Genomic DNA, 22,049 nt, shown 5'->3' with positions numbered 1-22,049 from the left:
AGCTGGGCATGCTGGCGGGTCCCTGTAATCCCAGCTACTTGGGAGGCTGAGGCAGGAGAATCACTTGAATCCGGGAAGTGGAGGGTGTAGTGAGCCAAGATCGTGCCATTGCACTCCAGCCTGGGTGACAAGAGCAAAACTCTGTCTCAAAAAAAAAGGTGGGGCCGGGTGCTGTAGCTCACGCCTGTAATCCTAACACTTTGGGAGGCAGAGGTGGGTGGATCAACTGAGGTCGGGAGTTTGAGACAAGCCTAACCAATATGATGAAACCCCGTCTCTAATAAAAATACAAAAATTAGCCAGGCTATGGTGGCACACGTGTATAATCCCAGCTACTCAGAGGCTGAGGTGGGAGAATCACTTGGACCCGGAAGGTAGAGCTTGCAGTGAGCCAAGATCGTGCCAGTGCACTCCAGCCTGGGTGACAGAGGGAGACCCTGTCTCAAAAAAAAAAAAAGGAAAAAAAAAAAAGACAAGAGTGGCCGGGGGCGGTGGCTCACGCTTGTAATCCCAGCAGTTTGAGAGGCTGAGGCAGGTGGATCATCTGAGGTCGGAAGTTCAAGACCAGCCTGACCAACGTGGAGAAACCCCATCTCTACTAAAAATACAAAATTAGCCAGGCTTGGTGGCGCATGCCTGTAATCCCAGCTACTGAGGAGGCTGAGGCGGCAGAATTGCTTGAAGCCAGGAGGCGGAGGTTGCGGTGAGCCAAGATCATGCAATTGCACTCTAGCCTGGGCAGCAAGAGCAACCACTCTGTCTCCAAAAAAAAAAAAAAAAAAAAAAAAAAAAAGGCAGGCATGATAGCTCACACCTGTAATCCCAGCACTTTGGGAAGCTGAGGCGGGCAGATCATGAGGTCAGGAGTTCAAGACCAGCCTGAGCAACATGGTGAAACCCCATTTCTACTAAAAATACAAAAAAGAGCTGGGCGTGGTGGCGTGCGCCTGTAATCCCAGCTACTCAGGAGACTGAGGCAGGAGAATCGCTTGAACCCGGGAGGCAGAGGTTGCAGTGAGCCGACATCACACAATTGCACTCCAGCCTGAGCGACAGAGCGAGACTCCATCTCAAAAAAAAAAAAAAAAAAAAAGACAAGAAAGGAGGAAAAAAGCATAAAAATATGAAGTGTAGAAGATGGTGCAAAAACCCCAAATTCATTCAATCAACAATTATATTATGGAGTGTCTGCTAAAAGCCAGATACTATTTTAGGCAACTGGAATAAAACAGTAATGGATTTTACAGGGAAGTACAATAAGAGATCTTCAAAAAAAAAAAAAAAAAAAAAAATGCCGGGTGCAGTGGCTCACGCCTGTAATCCCAGCACTTTGGGAGGCTGAGGCGGGTGAATCACAAGGTCAGCAGTTCAAGACCAGCCTGGCCAAGATGGTGAAACCCCATCTCTACTACAAATACAAAAATTAGCCAGGCATGGTGGCATGCGCCTGTAATCACAGCTAGTTGGGAGGCTGAGGCAGAGAATTGCTTGAACCCAGGAGGCGGAGGTTGCAGTGAGCCAAGAACGTACCACTGCACTCCAGCCTGGGCAACAGAGCAAGACTCTGTCTCAGAAAAAAAAAAAAAAAAAAAGAATACAGCAGTAAACAAAACAGAAAAATACCTGCCTTCATAAACCTTCTATGCCAGTGAGAGAAAACATAATAAACCAGATAAATGACTCTATCACGTGGCATGTCATATGATGATAAGCACAAGGATAACGAGTGCAACGGAAATGTTAAAGATGGCAGTGGCTTGTCAGAGAAGGCCTTACTGAGAAGGTAAAGGTCCCCAAAATATGAGAGAGGTAAAGAACTGAGCCATGTGGACATATGAGGGAAAGGAATAGCAAGTGCAAATATCCTGAGGCTAGGATGCGCTTGAGGAGACCATACAGCAGAGCAAACAGGAGATGAGAACGACATGAGATCAGAAGTGAAGCAGGGCTAGGTCACATAGGACCTTCGATGAATAATCCACTCTAAAGACTTCGGCTTTTTTTTTGTTGTTGTTGTTGAGACAGAGTTTTGCCCTTGTTGCCCAGACTGGAGTGCAATGGCACAATCTCGGCTCACTGCAACCTCCACGCCCGCGCCCCATCCCCCTGCCCCCAGGTTCAAGCAATTCTCCTGCCTCAGCCTCCCTAATAGCTGGGATTGCAGACACACACCAACACACCTGGGTAATTTTTTGTGTTTTTTTAGTAGAGACGGGGTTTCGCCACTTTGGCCAGGCTGGTCTTGAACACTTGACCTCAGGTGATCCACCAGTCTTGGCCTCCCAAAGTGCCAGGATTACAGGCTTGAGCCACCGCGCCCGGCCAGTTTTTGTTTTTTTTTGTTTTTTTGAGACAGAGTCTTGCTCTATCGCCAGGCTGGAGTGCAGTGGCACGATCTCGGCTCACTGCATCCTCTGTCTCCCGGGTTCAAGCGATTCTTCTGCCTCAGCCTCCTGAGTAGCTGAGATTACAGGCACGCACCACCACGCCCGGCTAATTTTTGTATTTTTAGTAGAGACGGGGTTTCACCATGTTGGCCAGGATGGTTTCGACCTCTTGACCTCATGATCCACCCACCTCGGCCTCCCAAAGTGCTGGGATTACAGGCATGAGCCACCATGCCTGGCCGACTTTGGCTTTTACTCTGGGTGAAATGTGTAGTCCTTGGAGGATTTTTGAGAGGAAAGAGATAAATCTGATTTTTTTTTTAAAGGATCAACCGAGATATTGTGATGCAAACAGACTAAAAGAGGAAAGAGCAGAAACTACTGCAGTAATTCAAGTAAGAGACAATGTAACTTGAACAAGTGAAGGTGATAAGAAGAGCTTGGGAGTGTGGACAGATTTTAAAGGTGGAGAGTCCATAGGATTTGCTGATATATATGGAAGAGATTAATCAGGGATGATGCCAAAGATTTTGATCTAAACAAATATTTCAGTAGTGACAATGAATGTAAATCCAATAAACCTGCTAGTCAAAAGGCAGGCTGGGCTGGGCACGGTGGCTCACACCTGTAGTCCCAGCACTTTGGGAGGCTGAGGCAGGTGCATCACCTGAAGTCAGGCCTTCGAAACCAGTCTGGCCAACATGGCGAAACCCCATCTCTACTACAAATACAAAAAAAAAAAAATTAGATGGGCATGGTGGCACGCACCTGTCATCCCAACTACTCGGGAGGCTGAGGTGGGAGAAATGCTTGAACCTGGGAGGTGTGGTTGCAGTGAGCTGAGATTGGGCCACTGCACACCAGCCTTGGGCGACAGAGCAAGACTCCATATCAAAAAAAAAAAAAAAAAAAAAAAAAAAGCAGGCTGTCCACTTAGATTAAAAAAAAAAAACCCAGAGATATGCTGGGTTATTATTTTATATCCAACAGTATATAAAATATGAGCATACAGAAAAGTTAAAACTTAAGAATATGAAAAACGTTTTGAAGCAAGTATCAAAACACAGCGGCCGTGGCTAAATTAATGCCAGAGAAAAGAAAAGTCTTCTCTCTTCATCTCTACCTCCACTAACTTTCTCTAACAGTTTGGCAATTTGTTAACCCTGTCTTCCTGCCAGGACTGCTTCTCTGAGGATAAGGCTGTCACACCATCATTTGGATCCACCCACAACTTAGAACAGTCCCCATTTGGTAGTAAACACCAAGTAAAAATAGTTACTTTAGGCCGGGCGCGGTGGCTCACGCCTGTAATCCCAGGACTTTGGGAGGCCGAGGCGGGTGGATCACCTGAAGTCAGGAGTTCGAGAGCAGCCTGGCCAACATGGAGAAACCCTGTCTCTACTAAAAATACAAAAATTAGCCGAGCGTGGTGGCACGCGCCTGTAATCTCAGCTCCTCGGGAGGCTGAGGCAGCAGAATCGCTTGAACCCAGGAGGCGGAGGTTGCAGTAAGCCGAGATCCGCGCCACTGCAGTCCAGCCTGGGCGACAGAGCAAGACTGTCTCAAAAGAACAAACAAACAAACAGTTACTTTAAGTGCTCTCCACCTATTTAACGTTATTTCTCTGTCATCACCAATGTTAACTGATTCGGAAGGACGAGGCTGTTCCTCTAAGGTGACACCTTGTAAAAGTCGTTGGTCGCCTGTACCATTTTCACCTCTTCCAAAGTGACATGCCAATTCTCTGAGAGAAGCTTAAAATGCTAGAGATCACGTGCGGCTACTCCTAAATAAGGCCTTCCAGGAGGCGCAGGGTGGCCCCAACCCAGCCGGCTGGACCGCCTCCCAGCGCACGGAGCAGGCAACGCCCGGCTCTGGCAATCTGGGAAGATTCCAGGAAAGGAAGAAAAGGCCAAGAGCACTGCAGGGTGACGCACTGGCCAGGAATGCTCGTTCCAAAAGCTCCCCGAACCTCTGAAGCTCACCTGCCCGCGGAGACTCCAGGTGTTCCGAGCAGCAGCCCCTCCAGCGAACTGCCCAGCAGCGAAGCTTGAGGCTCTGGCCGGAAGTGCTGTAGGAAGTCCCGCCTCCACCGGAGTGAGGTACGGCTGCTGGAGCATAGACGAGAATGTCAGCGACAGTATTGGAGGCCAGAGGAGTGGTCAGCCCACCCAAGCCCCGCCTCTGGGCGGGGGCCCAAGCGATTTCCGAGTGCTGAAACCTGGGATGACAGAGCAGCCCAGGGAAAGCGCGTGTTCCAGTTTACTAGATACCACAGAAGTGAGTTACAAATCCTGTAAGAGGTTCAGTTCCATGCGTATTGAGAGTCTACCACGTAGGCAGCATGCGGTGGTCAAAGAGAAGAATATAGTGTTGATACCGCCAAAACTCAAAAAAAAAAAAAAATTACCTAGTTAAAGCATAAGGCAGAATGAAAGTAAATGCAGTGATAGAAAAAAATAATAGAAAAAGCAACTATCCTAGACATGTTAATTTCTGTTGAAACCGCCTTTGCAAAATTTTGACAGTAAGAGAAATCTGACATGGTTTACCCCTATCTTGATTCTAGCCTCACAGACTGGCTGTCTTTGCTCATTCCTGGGCACAGGACAAACTAACTTTGGGAGAAATTTAGTTTATAGTTTAAATGATAATAACCCTTCCCCAAAACTGCCCTTTTAAAACTAAATGAAAGGCCACCAAGTTAGGAGAATGAGAGGGTCCTGAATTCTTCTAAGTTGTAATTGTAGTTAAATGATTACCAGCCATTATTCCACAGGTCACAAGTTCGCATCTTCCCCAATCGTTCCTGCAGATAACATCACTGTTGTAGAACCTAAGATTGGCCTTTTGAGATGTCTTTTCAGGTTTTTGCATTTCTGACAAGTGGATGGCCCCACCCTGACTCATCAACCTGGGGATCCACGAAACAACTCAGTGCAAGAGGACAGCTTCTACTTCTTATGATTTCACCTCTGACCCAACCAGTCAGCACTCCCCATTCCCTGGCCCTGTACCTGTCAAACTATCTGAAAAACCCCCTAACCTCTGAGCCTTCGGTGAGATGGATTTGAGTAACAACTCTGTCTCCCACGTGGCATGGCCAGCCTCGCGTCAATTAAACTTTCTTTACTGCAATGCCATGGTTTCTGTCAATTAATTTTGTTTGTGCAGCAAGCAGAAAGAACCCATTGGTGGATACCACAGACTCCACAACAAGAGCAGTTTGGGTAGAGTGAGTGTTAGCCTTCCAAAACCAGACTGAAGTGAGGTGAAGTGGAAAGGAAATTGAGGGAGCAAAGCCAAATGACTCTTCCAAGAAGTGACCTTCTAATTGTCATATTAAATGGACACAAACAGTCAGTATCCTGCTGGATGTCTCTACTGTTGTATACTTTGATAGTTCACTCCTTGAAACTAGAAACTAGATATTACAGTGATTGTTTCTTCTTTGGAAGAGGGGATTAAAAACCACATTGGAAATCTGATAAAAGCTATCTACCTACACACAAATTTTGCGTATGATTTCAAGGACTGATTAATCCTTTGAAGCCCATGAATAGGCCTCAAAGGAATCCATGGATCCCAAACTAAGACTCTCCTCAGCAGGGCACGGTGGCTCACACCTATAATCCCAGCATTTTGGGAGGCCGAGGCAAGCAGATCACTTGAGCTCAAGAGTTCAAGACTAGCCTGGGCAATGTGGCGAAACCCTGTCTCTAAAAAAATACAAAAATTAGCCAGGCGTGGTGGTAGGTGCCTGTAGTCCCAGTTACTCAGGACGTTGAGTTGGAAGAATCTCTTGAGCAGGGGAGACAGAGGTTGCAGTGAGCTGAGATCTCAACACTGCACTCCAACCTGGGCAATAGAGTGAGACCCTGTTTCAAAACAGAAAAAAGGGCCAGGCGTGGTGGCTCATGCCTGTAATCCGAGTACTTTGGGAGGCTGAGGCGGGTGGATCACAAGGTCAAGAAATTGAGACCATCCTGGCGAACAGGGTGAAGCCCCGTCTCTAATAAAAATACAAAAATTAGCTGGGCTTGGTGCTGTGTGCCTATAATCACAGCTACTTGGGAGGCTAAGGCAGGAGAATCATTTGAACCTGGGAGGCGGAGGTTGCAGTGAGCCGAGATCGTGCCATGCACTCCAGCCTGGTGACACAACTAGACTACGTCTCAAAAAAAAAAAAATTAGCTGGGTGGGGTGTGGTGGCACATGCCTGTAAAAACAGCTACTCAAGAGGCTAAGGCAGAAATTGCTTGAACCTGGGAGGCAGAGGCTACAGTGAGCCGAGATCGTGCCGCTTCACTCCAGCCTGGGGGACGCAGCAAGACTCCATCTGAAAATGAATACATAAATAAAGCCCTCACTTTTCCATTAGTTGGTGAGAAAAGGAAAAATAGGCCAGGCGCGGTGGCTGATGCCTGTAATCCCAACACTTTGGGAGGCTGAGGCGGACGGATCACCAGGTCAGGAGTTCAAGACCAGCTTGGCCAATATGGTGAAACCTCGTCTCTACTAAAAATACAAAAATTAGCCAGGCGTGGTGGTGCGTGCCTATAGTCCCAACTACTTGGGAGGGTGAGCCAGGAGAATTGCTTGAACCTAGGAGGTGGAGGTTGCAGTGAGCCCGGATATCACCACTACACTCCAGCCTGGGCTACAGAGTGAGACTCTATCTCAAAAAATAAAATAAAATAAAATAAAACAATGTGTAGCCAATCAATAACTTATTTTATTTTAATGTAAATTATTATTGGTAAACAACTTAGGAACTACCTCTTCTTTTTTCCTTTAAAAACCCACTTGTAGAGGCTGGGTACAGTGGCTCACGCCTGTAATCCCAGCACTTTGGAAGGCCGAGGTGGGCAGATCATGCGGTCAGGAGTTTGAGACCAGCTTGACCAACATGGTGAAATCCCGTCTTTACTAAAAATACAAAAATTAGCCAAGTGTGGTGGCATGCACTTGTAATCCCAGCTACTTGGGAGGCTGAGGCAGGAGAATTGCTGGTACCTGGGAGGCGGAGGTTGCAGCGAGCTGAGATTACACCACTGCACTTCAGCCGCCTGGGCAACAGAGCGAGACTCTGTCTCATAAATAAATAAATAAATAAAACAAAAACAACCCATTTGCAGGCTGTGCGTTGTGGCTCATGCCTTTACTCCCAGCACTTTGGGAGGCAGAGGTGGGTGGATCACTTGAGGTCAGGAGTTCAAGACCAGCCTGGCCAGCATGGTGAAACTCCATCTGTACTAAAAAAAAAAATACAAAAAATTGCCGGGCATCGTGGCACGCACGTTTAGTCCCAGCTACTGGGGAGGCTGAGGCAAGAGAATTGCTTGAACCTGGGAGGCAGATGTTGCAGTGACCTGAGCTGAGATCAAGCCACTGCACTCCAGCCTGGGCAAAAAAGCAAGACTCTGTCTCTAAAAAATAAAATACAATAAAAAGTTTAAAAAGCACTGACTTAAGAATTGCACAGGGAGGCCAATTTGAGCTGGCCTCCTGTCTCTTTGTTGGCCGACTCACAATAAAGCTTTTTTTTTTTTCTTCTCAAAAACCTAGTGCCGTAGGATTTGACTTCTGTACCACCAGGCAGTGAGCTCCTTTTGCTTGGTAACAGTCACTGGTATCTTTAACTCTTGGGGGGCATGATTTCATAAATATCCATGAGCCCATTCAATCCAGAATATATTTAAGAACCCTCAAAACTGAATAATAAGAAAAAGAAAACCCCAATAGAAAAATGGACAAAAAGATTTGAGTCAAGGCCAGGAATAGTGGCTCATGCATGTAATCCCAGCACTTTGTGAGGCCAAGGCGGGTGGATCACTTGAGCCAGGAGGTTGAGACCAGCCTGGCCAACGTAGTGAAACCCATCTCTACTAAAAATACAAAAATTAGCTGGGTGTGGTGGCGTGGACCTGTAATCCCAGCTACTCAGGAGGCTGAGGTGGGAGGATTGCTTGAACCCAGGAGGCGGAGGCTGCAGTGAGCTGAGATCACACCACTGCAATCCAGCTGGGGCAACAGAGCCAGACCTTGTCTCAAAAAAAATTTTTTTGACTCAAAATTTCACCAAAAGGCCAGGCACGGTGGCTCATGCCTGTAATCTCCACACTTCAGGAGGTTCACTTGAGCCCGGGAGTTGGAGACCAGCCTGGGCAACATAGAGACCCCTTCTCTAGAAAAAAAATATATATTTTTTATATTTTTATATTTTATATTTTTATATTATAAAAATATATATTTATATATATTCTCTACAAAAAATATATATAAATATATATATTCTCTACAAAAAATATATATAAATATATATATTCTCTACAAAAAAATAAAAAATATATAATAGATTGTAATATATTATATATGATATATAATATGATATATAATATATATGATATATAATATATATTATGTATTATATAATTATACATGATACATTATATTACATATAGTATATATACATATAATATATATGATACATTATATAATATATCATATCATATGATATATTATATGATATATTATATATCATATAATATATCATATTATATGATATATTATATATCATATCATATGATATATTATATATCATATAATATGATATATTATATATCTTGGGCACATCTCTTGAGGCACTCACCTCATGGCGCTTTGGCCCCTGCTCCTCAAGTTCCCACTGATCTTCCCTGTCTCTTCCTGGGCACGCTACTCCTCCTGTCACCGCATCTCCTCCGCTGGGTCCACCCACTTCTTGGCCCACGTGGCAACTTTCAGAGCCCTCAAGTACAAGTCGCTGCACCTGCACATTGAAGCCACGCTCAGGTGTTTCTTGAACCCACCTGGGGCGGAGGCAGCACGTGCTCAGATCCTGCCAGCGGCCGGCCAAAGCAGCCTGTAACCACCGGACCCCAGTTAGCGGGGCACAGCTGCAGCTTCAAAAAGCCCCACAGGGTGGGGCACAGGGGCTCACGTCTGTAATCCCAGCACTTTGTGAAGCCAAGGCAGGTGGATTACCTGAGGTCAGGAGTTCGAGACCAGCCTGGCCAACATGATGAAACCCGGTCTCTACTAACAAAAGTTAGTTGGGCGTGGTGGCTCACGCCTATAATCCCAGCACTTTGGGAGGCTGAGGCAGGTGGATCACCTGAGGTCAGGAGTTCAAGACCAGCCTGACCAACATGGTGAAATGCCATCTCTACTAAAAATACAAAAATTAGCCAGGCTTGGTGGCAGGCACCTGTAATCCTAGCTACTCTGGAGGCTGAGGCAGGAGAATGGCTTGAACCTGGGAGGCAGAGGTTGCAGAGAGCAGAGATTGCACCATTGCGCTCCAGCCTGGGCAACAAGAGCGAACATTCATCTCAATAATAATAATAATAATAATAATAATAAATTAGTTGGGCATGGTGGCACGTGCCTGTAATCCCAGATACTTATGAGGCTGAGGCAGGAGAATCACTTGAACCCAGGAAGCGGAGGTTGAGCCCAGAGTGCCACTGCACTCCAGCCTGGCAACAGAGTGACTCCGTCTCAAAAAAATAAATAAATAAATAAATAAAAATAAAATGGAACAAATAAAATAAGTAAATAAATAAATGCATGCCAGACAGATCAAACAGGAGCTGGCTGAGGAGTATGAGACCCCCAGAGGCCAGCGCTCCCAGCTTGCAGCCCTCGCCCCCTCCTAAATTGGTAGTGATGCCCAACCATACCAGTCAGTAGGCCACGTGGGCAGGTATGAGTGGGTGGTCCTGGAAGGGACGTTACAAAGGGTCGACAGAGAGTAGAAGAGGAGGGGCCTTCCAGATTGTCACCAATCTGGAAGCTGCTAAGAGCCTGTGTGTCACCGACAGAGAAAGAGCAGACCCTGTGCAGGCTACAAAGTCCTTGAGTTGTAGGAAAGCCTAGGTATCAACAGCCTTCAGGCCTGGAGCAGGAAGGCTTTGGTGTGCAAGATAAGGCAGGGTGAGGGGCCCTGGCATTATGACATTTTGAAGAAGTTTTTTCCAGAGGAAATTAAAACAACCAGGCATCTGTTTATAAATCCCTTTCACTGAAACAGCATTAGCAGTTAAAAAACACCACGTAGGGCCGGGCACGGTGGCTCACACCTGTAATCCCAGCACTTTCGGAGGCTGAGGTGGGCGGATCACGAGGTCAGGAGATCGAGACCATCCTGGCTAACATGGTGAAACCCCGTCTCTACTAAAAACACAAAAATTAGCTGGGCGTGGTAGTGGGTGCCTGTAGTCCCAGCTACTCAGGAGGCTGAGGCAGGAAAATGGCATGAACCCGGGAGGCGGAGCTTGCAGTGAGCCGAGATCATGCCACTGCACTCCAACCTGGGCGACAGAGCGAGACTCCTTCCCAAAAAAAAAAAAAGAAAAGAAAAAGAAACACCACATAGGCCAGCAGTTGTGGCTTATGCCTGTAATCCCAGCACTTTGGGAGGCCAAGGCAGGTGGATCACTGGGGGCCAGGAGTTCAAGACCATCTGGGCAACATGGAGAAACTTAATCTCTACAAAAAATAGAAATAAAAAAATTAGCCAGTTGCTCCTGCATGTGCCTGTCATCCCAGCTCCAGGCACGTAGGCTGAGGTGGGAGGATTGCTTGAGCCCAGGGGTTCACGGTTGCAGTGAGCCATGATCACACCACTGCTCTCCAGCCTGGGTGACAGAGCAAGACCCTGTCTCAATAAAAAATAAGATAAAAAACACCACATAGGCTGGGCATGGTGGCTCACGCCTGTAATCCCAGCACTTTGGAGGCTGAGGTGGGTGGATCACCTGAGGTCGGGAGTTCAAGACCAGCCTGATCAACATGGAGAAACCCTGTCTCTACTAAAAATACAAAGTTAGCCAGGTGTGGTGGCACATGCCTGTAATCCTAGCTACTTGGGAGGCTGAGGCAGCAGAATCGCTTGAACCCAGGAGGCGGAGATTGCAGTGGGCCAAGATCGCGCCATTGCACTCCAGCCTGGGCAACAAGAGCGAAACCATCTCCAAAAAAAAAAAAAAAAAAAGCAACAACAAAAACCACCACATAAACAGAAGGCCCCTCTTGTGCCACTCTCTGTCGCCCCTTCATAACCCCCTTCCAGGCTCACCCTCCCGTACCCACTCACCTGGCTGACTGACTGGCATGGCTGGAAAGGACTACCACCTTAGGAGGAGGTGGGGGCTGCAGGCTGGGGGCACTGGACTCTTAGTGGTCTCATACTCCTCAGCAAGCTCCTGTTTGATCTGTCTGGTGCTTAGGGGTAACCCTGAGGCAGGGGCCACAGGTGGTGGTGGCAGAGATGACACCTGAGGGCTCACAAGTGGCAGGTCCCACAGTGGGCAAGACTGGTTTGACACGCTGGGGTCCCCTTCAGATGGAGAGAGGCACCCTGGCTTGTATCTGTGTGGCCTGTCTTCTAGTCCCTGGGGATGCAGCTTTCTCTCCCTATGGTGTGGGCCCAGGCGAGTAGGCTGTTTTGTAGTCTGCTGGTGAGGAAGCCACAATAGCAATGGCAGCGGAAAGGGCAGCCAAGGAGGTGGTGCCCGTAGGCACCAGCGGGAAGAGGTAGGGGCCCTGGGAGGTGTGTGAAAGTGGGTAGGACCCTTGAAAGGAGGAAAAAAAAAAGAAGAAGAGACCGTGGGAGGTAGAGGGCAATTGGGGCCTGCTTGGGTGTAGGACATCTGGCTGTGAGATGGGGCCAGGTATGCTGGCCCTGATGGGTAGAGCCAAAGAGACCCCAGGGAGGAACACATGGCATAAGAGTGTGCATTGGCCGGGCGCTGTGGCTCACACCTGCAATCCCAGCACTTTGGGAGGCCGAGGCGGGTGGATCACCTGAGGTCAGGAGTTCATGACCAGCCTGGCCAACATGGTGAAACCCTGTCTTTTCTAAAAATACAAAAATTAGCCACTTGTGGTGGTCAGCGCCTGTAATTCCAGGAACTTGGGAGGCTGAGGCAGAAGAATCACTTGAACCTAGGAGGCGGAGGTTGCAGTGAGCCAAGATAGTACCACTACTGCACTCCAACCTGGGTGACAAAAGTGAAACTCCGTCTCAAAAAAAAAAAAAAAAAAAAGAGTGTGCATGGTATGGGGCTATGTGGCTACAGCTCTCCAGGTGATGGGGAAATGCTCCAGGTGGAGGGGGCCTGGAGCTTCCACAATGTTGCTGCTGGTGGTGATGGTGATGTGTTGGGGGTGATGTGGGCAGTGGATTGGCCTCCAGGAGAAGGAGGAAGCCTAAGAGGCCGCCATAGGAGGTTGTGGGGGACCCTGGCTCCACACAGCCTGGGCTGGAAGAGAAGATTGAGTATACTTGGGGGGCTGATTGGGGACAGAGAGGCTTGTTGCAAGAGGGAAGGAGTGGGGATACCTGGGCAATGCCTGGGAAGCAGGGTACTGGGAGGCAGAGGAGGAAGAGGAAGAACTGGAAGAGGAGGCTGCCGCAGAGCTGCTACTAGAGCATGAGTAAAGAAACCTCAGTGGGGCAGAAGAAGAGGAAGCAGGGAGCAGGGGCAGAGGGTGGGCTGAGGGAGCCAAAGTCAAGTCGTTCTCTGGGCCAGGAGGAAACCCTCCCATTCCCTGCCCCATGGCACAGGGAGAGGACAGATGCTCTCTCCCTGTGCCACAGGGCAGGGGCCCCGGGCCTGGAGGAGAAGCTAATGTGCTGGGGTTTTTGTTTGTTTTGCTTTCTGTGAGACAGATTCTAGATTTGTATCTCAGGCTGGAGTGCGGTGGCACTATCTTGGCTCACTGCAGCCTCTGCCTCCTGAGTTCAAGTGATTCTCCTGCCTCAGCCTCCTGAGTAGCTGGGGCTACGAATGCGCACCACCACGCCTGGCTATTTTTATATTTTTAGTAGAGACGGGGTTTCACCATGTTGGCCAGGCTGGTCTCGAACTGCTGACCTCAAGTGATCCTCCTGTGTTGTCCTCCCAAAGTGCTGGGACTACACTCGTGAGCCACCATGCCCAGCTGCTGATGCATTGTTGAGGGGGCTTGGGCAGATGGGGGAGGCAGGTTTGGTGCCACATGGGGGAAGGTGGTTGGTGGTGAAGCAGAGGATAGGTTCCCATCACCCATTGGAGTGTTAGACATCTTTGTAGGGGGAGCACCACCAACCCGAGCTTGATACTGAAATGGGGGTAGTGCATGCGGGGTGCTGCTTATTCCTACCAGGGGCCCCAGTGGATGAGGCAGCCCCTAACCCCTTGGGACCCACTGGGGGTCCAGAAACAACTCCCCCACCAGCCACCTCACCAGAGTAGAGCTGTGAGTGAGGGTGAGGGACCCCAGGAAGGGTCAAGGCTGGTCTTGAACTTTTGGGCTCAAGCGATCCTCCCGCTTCGGCCTCCCAAAGTGTTAGGATTACAGGCATGAGCCACCGTACCCGGCCAGTAATTTTACTTTTGATAAACCCCAAACAGGAAACAATTCAAATGGCTATCAAAAGATGAATGAATAAATTGTGATATATTCATAAATGGAATTCTCCTCCACAATAAAAGGGAGTGAATGGAGGATCTATGCAACAACATGTATGAATCTCAAAATAATTCTGCTAAGTATAAAAAAAAAAACAAATAGCCGGGTGTGGTGGCTCACACCTGTAATTCTAGCACTTTGGGAGGCCCAGGCAGGCCGATCACTTGAGGTCAGGAGTTCCAGACCAGCCTGGCCAGTATGGTGAAACCCCATCTCTAATAAAAATACAAAAATCAGCTGGGCATGGTGGCTCTCGCCTGTAGTCCCAGCTACTCGGGAGGCTGGGGCAGGAGAATCCCTTGAACCCAGGAGGTGGAGGTTGCAGTGAGCCAAGACTGCACCATTGTACTCCAGCCTGGGCATCACAGCGAGACTCTGTCTCAAAAAAAAAAAAAAAAATGCAAAACACTGAGAGGTTATTTTGGATGGGTTGTGAAACTGAAAGGGGTGAATGGGATGACTCTAAATAATGGTTCAGGACCCATCCCCTCCGTGTTAGGCTGTTCTTGTGTTGCTATAAAGAAATACTTGGCCAGGCATGGTGGCTCACGCCTGTCATCCCAGCACTTTGAGAGGCTGAGGCAGGCTGATCACCTGAGGTCAGGAGTTCGACACCAGCCTGGCTAACATGGCGAAACCCCGTCTCTACTAAAAATACAAAAATTAGCCGGGCATGGTGGCGCACATGTGTAGTCCCAGCTACCTGAGAGGCTGAGGCAGGAGAATGGCTTGAACCAGGGAGGTGGAGGTTGCAGTGAGCCGAGATCATGCCACTCACTCCAGCCTAGGTGACTGAGCAAGACTTCATCTCAAAAAAATAAAAAACAAAAATAAACAAATAAATACTTGAGGCTGGGTAATTTCTAAAGAAAAGATATTTAATTTGTTTACGGTTCTGGACAGTACAAGAAGCGTGGTGCTGGCATATCCTTCTGGTGAGGCCCTCAGCAAGCTTACAATTGTAGTGGAGGGCGAAGGGGGAGCAGGTGTGTCACATGGCAAAAGCCAGAGCAAGAGAAAGCTAGTGGGGAGGTGCCACATACTTTTAAATAACTGGATCTCCCATGAACTGAGGGAGAACTAACTTATCACCAAGAGGATGGTGTCAAACTATTAATGAGTTTAATATGATAGAATCACCCCTATGATAGAATCACCTCCCACACTAGGCTCTACCTTCAACACTGGAGATTACATTTCAACATGAGATTTAGAGGGAAAAAATATCCAAACCCTATCACCCTTCATTTTTGCATCTAACGTCTGGAAGCTGTGGCTTCCTCCACCTTATCTCAGCTCCCCCCAAAATTTTCTGAACTCTTACCCGTTTGCTGTAACTTCCTTGATCATAAATACAAGAGTCCAATCCAATACAACCGAAACCTCTTCTGAATTTTTTTTTTTTTTTTTTTCAGATGGAGTCTCACTTTGTCACCCAGGCTGGAGTGAAGTGGCATGATCTCGGCTCACTGCAACCTCCACCTCCCGGGTTCAAGCAATTCAACTCCTCAGCTTCCCGTGTAGCTCGGATTACAGGCACGCACCAGCACACCCAACTAATTTTTGTATTTTTAGTAGAGATGAGATTTCGCCATGTTGGCCAGGCTGGTTTTGAACTCCTGACAGGTGATCTACCTGCCTCAGCCTCCCCAAGTGGTGGGATTACAGGCGTGAGCCACCACGCCCGGCCTTTTTTTTTTTTTTTTTTTTTTTTGAGACAGGGTCTCATTCCATTGCCCAGGCTGTAGTGAAGTGGCATGATCTTAGTTCACTGCAACCTCTGCCTCCCAGGTTCAAGCCATTCTCCAGCTTCAGCCTCCCTAGTAGCTGGGACTATGGGCATGTTCCACCATGCCTAATTTTTTTTTTTTTTTGGTAGAGACGGGATTTCACCATGTTGCCCAGTCTGGTCTCGAACTCCTGAGCTCAAAGTGATCGCTAGCCTGGGCCTCCCAAAGGGCTGGGATTGCAGGTGTGAGCCATCTCACCCAGCCTTCCGCATTCTATTGTTTTATCTTTTTGTATTGTGCATTAGATCTACAGAGTACTCTGCAGGCAGTTAAGTTATAAAATGGTGAGGAAATAGCTCCAATCTCCATATCTCTTTCTTTGGCATGACTGAAGTCAGAGTTGGGGTGGGGTTAGACTGGACTCATCCCCATCAATTTCAGCATATTTTCATCCAATGTACAGGCAGCTGCCCCTACCTTTTGAAACCCTCTTCCTTGCCAATGCCAAAATGAAACAAAACAAAACAATACCCACTTGAGACAGACTTTAAGGTGGCCCCATGACCCCTGCCTCCGGGTATTCAGCCCCGTATAATCCCCTAATCCCCTTCCCTTGAGTGTGGGCAGGGTCTGTGACTTGCTTTTAACCAATAGACAATGATAAAAATAATGGGATGTCATTCCTATGATTACATTTTTATAAGACTGTCTTGTTAGCTGCCTGACACTAGAGCCTGCCTCTCTCTCTGTGTGGGTCTCTGTCTTTCTTCCTGGCTTCGAGGAAGCAATCTACTGTGAATCCTACAGCTGAAAGCAAATGAATTCTACCAAGCCGAGGGAGCCTGAAATTGGATCCTTCCCTGCTAGAGCCTCTGAGGAGAACCCAGACCTGGCTGACACCTGGATTGCAGCCTGTGACTCTGAAGCAGAGAACCCAATTCTGCCTCTCTCTTCCATTTTGAAGGGCAGTCTTGCAGTCTCTGCATTTTAGTCTCTCTTCTTCTTCTTCTTCTTTTCTTTTTGTGACAGGCAAGAGTGCAGTGGCACAATTTTGGCTCACTGCAACCTCGGCTTCCCAGGTTCCAGCGATTCTCCCGCCTCAGCCTCCCTAGTAGCTGGGATTACAGGTGTGCACCGCCACGCCTGGCTACTTCTTGCATTTTTAGTAGAGGTTTTGCCATGTTGGCCAGGCTGGTTTCGAACTCCTGACCTCAAGCGATCTGCCTGCCTAAGCCTCTCAAAGTGCTGGTTTTACAAGCATAAGCCACCACGCCTGGCCAAGAAATTTCCTGAAATTTCTTATTCACTAACATGGGTCATAATTAGCCCTTCCCATTCTCAATTATGTTTTGCTGTATTAACCTTTTTATTCTTTTACTTTCCTTTTAGTGTTCTCTGAAAAGGGAGAAAAAAATAACACACGCTCAGTCCAGCATCCTGAAGAGAATGTATATTCTTCCTCTACCTCCATCTTGCAAGACTAGCAGAAAATTTGATTTCAGTCAGTTTTGGGTCCTCTTTAATTCTCATAGTTACATCAGCTTCTAGGAGATTTTAGAGGTGGCCAGGGGCATCTCATCTTTGGGTCATAGAAGCCATTGGCAGGTTTATTTATTTAATTATTTATTTTTGAGACAGTCTCGCTCTGCTGCCCAGGCAGGAGTGCAGTGGTACGATATTGGCTCACTGCAACCTTCACCTCCTGGGTTCAAGCCATTCTTGTGCCTCAGCCTCCTGAATAGCTGGGATTACAGGTGTGTGCCACCACACTTGGCTAACTTTTTTTTTTTTTTTTTTGAGATGGAGTCTCGCTCAGTAGCCCAGGCTGGGGTGCAGTGGCTTGATCTTGGCTCACTGTAACCTCCACCTCCTGGGTTCAAGCAATTCCCCTGCCTCAGCCTCCCAAATAGCTGGGACTACAGGCATGCACCACAACACCTGACTAATTTTTGTATTTTTAGTAGAGGTGGGGTTTCACCATGTTGGCCAGGCTGGTCTCGAACTCCTGACCTCAAGTGGTTCACCCACCTCAGCCTCTCAAAGTGCTAGAATTACAGGCATGAGCTACTGTGCCCAGCCCCTGGCTAACTTTTGTATTTTTAGTAGAGACAGGGTTTTACCATGTCACCATGTTGGCCAGGCTAGTCTTGAACTCTTTTTTTGTCTGTTTTTTCATTAATTAATTAATTAATTAATTTATTTATTTATCATTATTATTATTTTTTGGTCTCAAACTCCTGACCTCAGGTGATCTACCTGCCTCGGCCTCCCAAAATGCTGGGATTACAAGTGTGAGCCAGCAGATCCAACCTTTTTTTTTTTTTTTTTTTTTTTTTCTGGAGCCAGTGTCTTGCCCTGTTGCCCAGGCTGGAATGCAGTGTTGTAATTTTGGCTCACTGCAACCTCAACCTCCTGGGCTCAAGCAATCTTCCCACCTCAGCCTCCCGAGTAGCTGGGACTACAGGCACTTGCCATCACGCTTGGCTAATTTTTAAATTTTTTTTGTAGAGACAAGGTCTCACTATATTGCCCAGGGTGGTCTCCATCTCCTGACCTCAAGCAATCTTCCCGCTTTGGCCTTCAAGTAGCTGGGACCACAGGTATGCATCATTATGCCTGGCTTTTATTTATTTATTTAGAGACAAGGTCTCACTATGTTGCCCAGTCTGGTCTTGAACTCCTGGGCTCAAGCTATCCTTCCCTCTTTGGCATCCCAAAGTGCTGGAATTACCAGCATGGGAGCCATCTTGCCTAGCCAAAGCTGTTTCAAAAAAAAGAAAACCTGGGCACAGTGGCTCACGCCTGTAATCCCAGCACTTTCAGAGGCTGAGGCGGGTGGATCACCTGAGGTCAGGAGTTCGAGACCAGCCTGATCAACATGGAGAAACCCTGTCTCTACTAAAAATACAAAAAATTAGCTGGGCATGGTGGCACATGCCTGTAATCCCAGCTACTCAGGAGTCTGAGGCAGGAGAATTGCTTGAACCCGGGAGGCGGTGGTTGTGGTGAGCTGAGATCGGGCCATTGCAATCCAGCCTGGGCAACAAGAGCGAAACTCCATTTCAAAAAAGAAAAGAAAAAAATACTCCTATACGTGGCATGCCAGGATCAGTGCTGAGGCCCCTTCTTTTCTTTCTTACACAATATCTCTAGGTAACCTATCCAATCCTGGGCTTAAGTGATCACCAATGATCCACAAATCTAACTTCAGCCTTGCTTGAATCTCCCCTGAATCTAGCCTGTGCATGCAGTGACATTTCCTCCTGGATGCTTGATAGGAAGCTCTAATTTCCCCCTAATACCTACCCCTTCCCTGTCTTCCTAAGTCTGATTTATGATTTATCACCATCTACTCAGTTTCTTATAAAAAATCTAAAGACCATCCTTGACTCCTCTTTCCATTAACTCTACATCCTATCCACCAGTAATTCATATAAACTCCACTTTCTAAATAATCCCCAATTCAACTACTTCATACCATGTTCTCTGCTACCATCATCTCTCATTGGACACTCAAACACCCTCCTAATTGGTTTCCTTACCTCCTCTTCTGACTCTCTGTAGTCCATCATCCACTCAGATGCCAGGATGATCTTTTATAAAGGTAATTCAGATCTAGTTACTCCCCTTCTTTTTTCTTTTCTTTTCTCTCTTCTTTCTTTTTTTTTTTTTTTTGACAGAGTCTTGCTCTGTCACCCAGGCTGGAGTACAATGGCGCAATCTTAGCTCACTGCAATTTCCGCCTACTGGGTTCAAGCAATTCTCCTGCCTCAGCCTCCCGAGTAGCTGGGATTACAAGCACACGCCACCACACCTGGCTAATTTTTTGTATTTTTAGTAGAGACAGGGTTTCACCATGTTAGCCAGGCTGGTCTCGAACTCCTGACCTCATGATCCGCCTGCCTCAGCCTCCCAAAGTGCTGGAATTACAGGTGTGAGCCACTGCGCCTGGCTCCCCTTCTTCTTTCTTTTTTTCTTTTTTGAGATGGAGTTTCACTCTTATTGCCCAGGCTGGAGTGCAATGGCGCAATCTTCCCTCACTGCAACCTCTGCCTCCTGGGTTCAAGTGATTCTCCTGCCTCAGCCTCCCAAGTTTGTGGGATTACAGGCATGTGCTACCATGGCCAGCTAATTTTGTATTTTTAGTAGGGATGAAGTTTCACTATGTTGGTCATGCTGGTCTCGAACTCATGACCTCAGGTGTCGAACTCATGACCTCAGGTGGTCCACCCACCTTGGCCTCCCAAAGTGCTGGGATTACAGGCGTGAGCCACGGCACCTGGCCTTACTCATTTTCTTAAAACCATCCATCGGCTTCAAGTTGCAGTTAGTTTTAAAACCTAAAGTCTGGCTGGACGCAGTGGCTCATGCCTGTAATCCCAGCACTTCGGGAGGCCGAGGGAGGTGGATCACCTGGGGTCAGGAGTTTGAGACCAGCCTAGCCAATATAGTGAAACCCCGTCTCTACTAAAAATATAAAAAGTAGCCGGGTGTGGTGGCAGGTGCCTGTAATCCCAGCTACTTGGGAGGCTGAGGCAGGAGAATCGCTTGAACCCGGGAGGCAGAGGTTGCAGTGAGCCGAGATCGCGCCACTGCACTTCAGCCTGGGGCACAAGAGCGAGACTTCATCTCAAAAAACAAACAAACAAAAAAAAAACCAACCTGAAGTCCTTTCTACGATTTACAAATTCCTACACAATCTAATAACTATGTTGCTTTGTACATATTGGCACCATTCTTTCCCACCTTATGACCTTTGTTGGCTATTCCTTTGGTTTCAATTGTTCTTTACTAGGATTGTGGTACAGCTACTTTCTTATCATTCAGAGCTCAGCTTAAATGCTACTCCCTCAGAGGTCTTCCACGGATACCCAATGTAAGTAGCCACTCTTGAAATTATCTGCTTAGCATTTATTGTTGGTTTTCTCATTTACTGGTGCCTTTATTTTTTAAATTTCAATATTTGAATAGATGACATGTTCACATGCTTCCAAAGAATGAAAAGTAATAAATAGGTATACAGTGAGAAGTCTCTCTTGCTCCTCCCACCTCCTAGTCCTCTGTCTCCCAGGTCCTACCCCTAGATATTTTGTGCAAATATTTTTTTTTTTTTTTTTTGAGACGGAATCTTCCTCTGTCTCCCAGGCTAGAGTGCAGTGGCACATTCTCGGCTCACTGCAACCTCTGCTTCCCGGGTTCAAGCAATTCTCCTCCCTCAGCCTCCTGAGTAGCTGGGATTACAGGTGTTAGCCATCACGCCTGGCTAATTTTTGTATTTTTAGTAGAGACAGGGTTTCACCATATTGGTCAGGCTGGTCTTGAACTCCTGACCTCGTGATCTGCCCACCTTGGCCTCCCAAAGTGCTGGGATTACAGGCGTGAGCCACCATGCCTGGCTTTTTCCTTCCTTCCTTCCTTCTCTCTCTTTTTTTTTTTGTTTGTTTTGGTTTTTTTTTTTGAGACAGTGTCTTGGTCTGTTTCTCAGGCTGGAGTGCAGTGGTGCAATCTTGGCTCACTGCAACCTCTGCCTCCCGGGTTCAAGCAATTCTGCTGCCTCAGCCTCCCAAGTAGCTGGGACTACAGGCACGCACCACCACGCCCGGCTTTTTTTTGTATTTTTAGTAGAGATGGGGTTTCACCATGTTGGCCAGGCTGGTCTCAAACTCCTGACCTGGTGATTTGCCCACCTTGGCCTCCCAAAGTGCTGGGATTACAGGCGTGAGCCACCGCGCCCGGCTCTCTTACTCATTTTCTATCTGGGTGAAGGGGATTGGTTTGTTTCTTTTCGTTACATTGTTATTTATTATAGACATTTTGATTTGGAGAGGTCTTCAGCAAGAAATTACAACTTTAAGTTAGAGATACAGCAAATTTAATGAGTGGCTAGGGAAACATGTCAGACATATTATGAATACAGGCATGAATGTGAGAACTTGTAGGATATCTTTTTTTTTTTTTTTTTTTGAGACAGAGTCTCGCTCCGTTGCCCAGGCTGGAGTACAGTGGCGCCATCTTGGCTCACTGCAACCTCCACCTCCTGGGTTCAAGGGATTCTCCTGCCTCAGTCTCCTGAGTAGCTGGGACTACAGGCATGCGCCACCACACTTGGCTAATTATTGTATCTTTAGTAGAGATGGGGTTTCGCCATGTTGGCCATGGTGGTCTTGAACTCCTGACTTCAAGGGATTCACCTGACAGGGACATGCAGGAGCAACTGGCTATTTTTTTAATGTCTATTTTTTGTGGAGATGAGGTTTCTTCATGTTGCCTAGGTTGGTCTTGAACTCCTGGCCTCCAGCGATCTTTCTGCCTCAGCCTCCCAAAATGCTGGGATTACAGGCTTGAGCCACTGCACCCGGCTGGATGTCTTTAGTTAAGAATGAATAGATAGGGTTAAGCGAAGTAAACGCTATTAAGGAATGACGGGAGATAA

General features: G+C 47.4%; 1 protein-coding gene across 2 annotated transcripts in view; it reads right to left on the bottom strand.

The window, feature by feature from the left end:
- Positions 1-5,517, bottom strand: part of TBCE (tubulin folding cofactor E) — a 91,372-nt gene extending 85,855 nt beyond the window's left edge. For both annotated transcript variants that reach the window (XM_031001207.2, XM_031001199.2), the window contains exon 1: positions 4,373-5,517. The gene's annotated coding sequence lies outside the window, so the exon portion shown is untranslated. The remainder of the gene's footprint in view (positions 1-4,372) is intronic.
- Positions 5,518-22,049: the final 16,532 nt, after the last annotated feature.

Source organism: Gorilla gorilla, chromosome 1 (genome assembly GCF_029281585.2).
Source record: "Gorilla gorilla gorilla isolate KB3781 chromosome 1, NHGRI_mGorGor1-v2.1_pri, whole genome shotgun sequence".
NCBI classification, from domain to species: domain Eukaryota; kingdom Metazoa; phylum Chordata; class Mammalia; order Primates; family Hominidae; genus Gorilla; species Gorilla gorilla.
This window is presented reverse-complemented; position numbering and strand designations above follow the sequence as displayed.